The sequence below is a fragment of the Equus asinus genome, chromosome 20, assembly GCF_041296235.1.
Source record: "Equus asinus isolate D_3611 breed Donkey chromosome 20, EquAss-T2T_v2, whole genome shotgun sequence".
Taxonomy (NCBI): domain Eukaryota; kingdom Metazoa; phylum Chordata; class Mammalia; order Perissodactyla; family Equidae; genus Equus; species Equus asinus.
In genome coordinates this window covers 4,821,175-4,827,174 of record NC_091809.1, presented here as the reverse complement: position 1 = coordinate 4,827,174, position 6,000 = coordinate 4,821,175, and positions in this window count along the sequence as shown.

The following is a 6,000-nucleotide window of genomic DNA, read 5'->3' as shown; positions in this document are numbered from 1 at the left end:
GGAGTTTCTGATCTCAGGATGTCAAACCAACCCACATGACCACGTGTTCTCAGTGCTTAGTTTGACCTAGGCTAGGATAGCCAAGAGTCCTACAAGTGACCGGTGCAAATTCAAGGACAACAACCAAGAGTCACGAAAGCACTCACACCTCACCCTAGAGAACATACAGCGATTAACGAAATACAAACTAATCCCTTGGAATGAAGGAGAACGGACTGATAAGCATGTCTAAGGGAGATAGCTGAGAAAGACCATGACGAGTATACTATGGAAAAGAAAAAGAGGACCCAGAAAATGGAAGGTGAACAGAAATCACACCTGAATTATCCACAATGAAAGATGATGTCCGTCTTTAGACAGACTCTGCTGGAACGTTTGAAAGTCAGAGAAATTCACAAGCCAAAAAACGGCAGCGAAGGTCAAGCATGGGCTAACTGGGAAGGGTGAGTTATGAGACTGCTCCAAGCAGGCTCTGAAACCTGTATCCAGGAAGCATGCTGGACCTCAGAGACACAATTATGACAAATCCTCTGACATCACAATGGACCCGAAAAACAACCTAGCCTCATCTACACAGTGCTAGAGTTGGGCTCACTAGTATATTTAACTCCCATTGCACTCAAGTGCACGTTGCCACTGAACATGTAAGTGGCCGGCCGGTGGTGCAGTGGTGAGGTCCGCACCTTCTGGGTCTGTGGCCCAGTATGGGCTGGGTGGAATCCTCGGTTTGGGCCTCCTCACCACTGCTTCAGTTGTTCTGGTGCAGGCGTCCGAGGTAGAGTAGAGGCAGATGGGAAGGGACGTTGGACAGGGCCAGACTTCCACAGCAAATACAGGAGCATTGCCAGCAGATGTGAGCACAGCAATGCACTTGTGCCAAAACAAAACCAATTAAAAGTTGCAAAGAATAGAAAAACTGAAGCTAAGGAAAAAAAAAACAAAAAAACAGGAGCTTGCCATTACAAAGAATAGGATCTCTGTGAATAACCTTAGCAAAACAGGTGAATTCTATGTTAATTCAAAAACTAGCAAACCTTTGGGGAAAGAAACTCAAGAAGACACAAGAAAAAAAAAGATATCGAGGGATCTAGGAATGGAAGGATTAACACACTTGAAAGGTTCATACCGCAGTAAGGAATCTCTGGATTCCATGCAATCCCAGTCAAAGTTGCAGCAGTATTTGCCACAGAGAAGAAGAGAGAATCCTGAAGTTTCTAGCCAGCAACGCGAGACCCTGACTAGGCAAAGGAATCCTCAGGAAAACGAACAAAGCAGCACGTGTCACAATTTCTGATTTCAACATAGAGGACGAAGCGCTAGGTACCGAAACGGCACAGTCTGGGCCCCAAAACAGGCATGAAGACCCATGCAAAACAATTGAGAGCCCAGAGCCCAACTCAAACTTACATGGACAGCCCATTTTGGACCAGGGAGCCAAGTGGAGACAGCGGAGAAAGGAGAGTCTCTACAATAAACGGTGCTGGGAAGCCTGCACAGCCACATGGAACACAACGAGAGTACACCATGATGTTACACCTGGCACACACACCACCTGAAGTGGATTAAAGCCTTGAATGGCAGACTTGAAACCGTGAACCTTGTAGGAGAAGACCTAGGCAGAGTGCTCTTTGCCATCTGTCTGAGCCGCCTATTTGGAAGAAGCATGTCTGACTGGGCAAGGGCAACAAAGGAAACAAGAAACAAACGGGACCACATCAAATGCACACACTTCTGCCCACTCAAGGAAACCATCAACTGAATACTAAGACACCACAACAATTGGGAGAGGATGTTTGCAAACCACACATCGGACAAGGGGTGAAAAGCCCAAAGATACAATCAACTCGCACGTCTCCACAAGAAAAAAAACAAGCCAATGAAAACCTGGTCAAAAGATGGAAGCAGAGATTTCTCCGAAGAAGACAGAAAGAGGGCCAGTAGGTGCATGAAAACTTGTTCACCATCATTAAGTCTCAGGAAAATGCAAATCCAAACTGCAAGGCCATGGCAGCTCACTGTGGTCAGCATGGCTAGAAGGAAGCAGACAGGAAATAACAAGTGTCAGAGAGGAGGTGCAGAGAAGGGAAGCCTCCTGCACTGCTGGTGGGAGTGTAACCCGGTGCAGCCACGATGCCAAAGGTGTGGAACTGCCTCAGAAATTTAAGTATCCATGTCCCGTATGACCCAGCTATTAATCTGCCGCTTGCTTATCCAAAAAAGTCAGAAAGACTACCGCATAAAGACATGTGCATGGCTGTGTTCACCACAGTCTTACTCCTGATATCCAAGACTTGGAAAGCACCCTGGTGTCCAGCAAGGGATGATTGGAGAAGGAAGATGGGCTATAGCCACACAATGGTATACCACTCAGCCGGAACAAATGATGCAATCCAGCCATTTGTGACCACCAGAATGGCTGTGAGGGTTTTAGGGGAAGTGTAACAAGCCCCAGTGAGAAATTCAAATACCATAGAATCTCACTTACAAGGAGAAGAAAAAGCAAGCACTAACCAACAGGTGGCACTGAACATTTGTATGCGGGCTCCCAGAGGCAAAGAGGGGCGGTGACGGAGGGTGAAAGAGAAGATTAGGCACAAGTGTGTGGTGAGGGCCTGTGATTAGTCTTACACTGGTGAAGATGATGTAAGCTACACAGAAGTCTAAAGCAATGAGGATGTGAATCTGGAAGTTATAGTACGTTCTAATGCAGGGTCATGGCTATAAATTCACCTCAAATCAAATATCCAAAAAGGGGTCCAGAATGATGTCATAAAGCTTTGGGGGCGGAAAGAGTTTACGGAAGGTGAACTTCCAAGGATGGAAAATCACCTCCAAATGCTTACAGATGCTACAGAAAGGCAGACCATTCCAAATAGGTGAAGAGGAATACTACGAAGAGAACATGATCAGTCCTAAACCCATGAACGAACGGAAAATGTTACCGTCCATGATGTTATTACTAATCACCTTCACGAATAATCCAAACAGGCCCACGTCTTCCCAAGTTCAGGCAAAAGGTTGGTCCAAAAGTACAATTCAGGGCCGGCCCTGTGGTGGAGCAGGTAAGTGCCCACATTCCGCTTGGGCGGCCCGGGCCTCACTGTTTCACATTACGAGTGCATATCACATTAGTAGTGTTAGGAAATATAGATTTCATGGTATGGTGCGGGCAGAGATCATAAATAAGCAGCAATTGTGAGGATACGTTATCAATACGCACAAGAAAAGGAACCATAAGAATATTACAATCTATGGAAGTATCTGGTACACTTCCCAAAGGCAGAAGGAAGGAAAACTTGTGACCTGCCAAGGTGGAATTGGCAGAGTGCCACGAGATGACACCATCATCGTGCATCAGAACATTCCCTGGGCAACTTCAACTTGTGAGGGAGTCCAGGACTTTTTCTGGGTAAGGTCCACCCATTTTGCCATCTACCCAAGATATAAGAGATAAAACCCAGGATAATCTTACAGGAGTGACACCAGTGTCTAGAGAGAATGTAGGAGCCCTTTCGAAGTTCAAGGAGAAAGATAGAAACTGACAACAATTGCAGAAAAAGGAAAACTATCCTACCTAGACAGGGTGAGGAGTCAGACTGGTCTGAGATGGCTGTGAAACTCTGTGTGCACGGAGGTTGTCAGGACAACTTCGAATTTTGAGGTCGCTTATGACATCACGGTGAACATGTCCCCCAGGGTGGCCGCATGGTTACAGTCTGAGGATTGGCCTAGGCTAGGCTATTAAAGGGACAGATACCCAGAAACAGGTTTGGCAAACAGAAAGCAGGCACAGAAACTAGAAGAGATAAAACAGAGTCTGATGCAAGGGATAAGAAAGGAACCCTAGGCCACAAGTGAGAATAGAGGGACAGGCACGGAGAGGAGAACATTGTCATCTATTCAAGTCTATGGGGAGGTCATGCTGATTCAAGCTTGCAACTTCATTGGAAACAAGTGGCCGGACTTGGCGTTCATCACACCTACAGTGCCCTTGTGCCTTAAGCATAATGCAAAGTCAAGAAAGATGTCTTGAGGACATTGAAGAGAAGAATCGATGCCTCCTTTCCAAGGCCCATAGCATTCTTTGCAGGTCAGTCTCTTTTTCCGAAGCTCTGGTGTCACGTGGGCCCACTGGGCACATGGTAATGTGTCCCAAGAGATGTCTTGGAAGCCTTGAAGGAATGGAGCCCTGTCACGCTTGGGGTATGTCTCTTTGTTTGGAAGTGCTCTACAAGGGTGCTGAAAAGCACCCTCTTCCACAGGGCTTCGTTCCTTCGTGAAGGCTGCCCTCCCAGGCTAGTGTGCTCTGTTTGCCTCCATCGAAATTCTCTCCCCCTACCTCTTGCCGTAGAAGGATTATTGATTATGTGTTTTGACACCACATGTAAGGAAGTTGCACGAAAATTAGAACTTTACAGTTGTGTTTCAAGAAAAATAAACAGGCCAGGGTAGAGGATGTAGGGCAAACAAATGGCACACCCTATAAAAATTAAGTAAGCCCGTATCTGGACGGAATCTAGGGGAACGTTCAAGGATCAGGGGTCAAGTTCGAAACTTCCCAAATCCGGAAAAGAGACAGAAAAATATCTTTCCTGGAGAGTGGAATTCATCCGATTTGTCTAAGTTGTCTTGGAAACATTGTGTCCGTGAAGGGGGTTGCCAGGACCACCTCGAATTTGGAGTTTCTGATCTCAGGATGTCAAACCAACCCACATGACCACGTGTTCTCAGTGCTTAGTTTGACCTAGGCTAGGGTAGCCAAGAGTCCTACAAGTGACCGGTGCAAATTCAAGGACAACAACCAAGAGTCACGAAAGCACTCACACCTCACCCTAGAGAACATACAGCGATTAAAGAAATACAAACTAATCCCTCGGAATGAAGGAGAACGGACTGATAAGCATGTCTAAGGGAGATAGCTGAGAAAGACCATGACGAGTATACTATGGAAAAGAAAAAGAGGACCCAGAAAATGGAAGGTGAACAGAAATCACACCTGAATTATCCACAATGAAAGATGATGTCCGTCTTTAGACAGACTCTGCTGGAACGTTTGAAAGTCAGAGAAATTCACAAGCCAAAAAACGGCAGCGAAGGTCAAGCATGGGCTAACTGGGAAGGGTGAGTTATGAGACTGCTCCAAGCAGGCTCTGAAACCTGTATCCAGGAAGCATGCTGGACCTCAGAGACACAATTATGACAAATCCTCTGACATCACAATGGACCCGAAAAACAACCTAGCCTCATCTACACAGTGCTAGAGTTGGGCTCACTAGTATATTTAACTCCCGTTGCACTCAACTGCACGTTGCCACTGAACATGTAAGTGGCCGGCCGGTGGTGCAGTGGTGAGGTCCGCACCTTCTGGGTCTGTGGCCCAGTATGGGCTGGGTGGAATCCTCGGTTTGGGCCTCCTCACCACTGCTTCAGTTGTTCTGGTGCAGGCGTCCGAGGTAGAGTAGAGGCAGATGGGAAGGGACGTTGGACAGGGCCAGACTTCCACAGCAAATACAGGAGCATTGCCAGCAGATGTGAGCACAGCAATGCACTTGTGCCAAAACAAAACCAATTAAAAGTTGCAAAGAATAGAAAAACTGAAGCTAAGGAAAAAAAAAACAAAAAAACAGGAGCTTGCCATTACGAAGAATAGGATCTCTGTGAATAACCTTAGCAAAACAGGTGAATTCTATGTTAATTCAAAAACTAGCAAACCTTTGGGGAAAGAAACTCAAGAAGACACAAGAAAAAAAAAGATATCGAGGGATCTAGGAATGGAAGGATTAACACACTTGAAAGGTTCATACCGCAGTAAGGAATCTCTGGATTCCATGCAATCCCAGTCAAAGTTGCAGCAGTATTTGCCACAGAGAAGAAGAGAGAATCCTGAAGTTTCTAGCCAGCAACACGAGACCCTGACTAGGCAAAGGAATCCTCAGGAAAACGAACAAAGCAGCACGTGTCACAATTTCTGATTTCAACATAGAGGACGAAGCGCTAGGT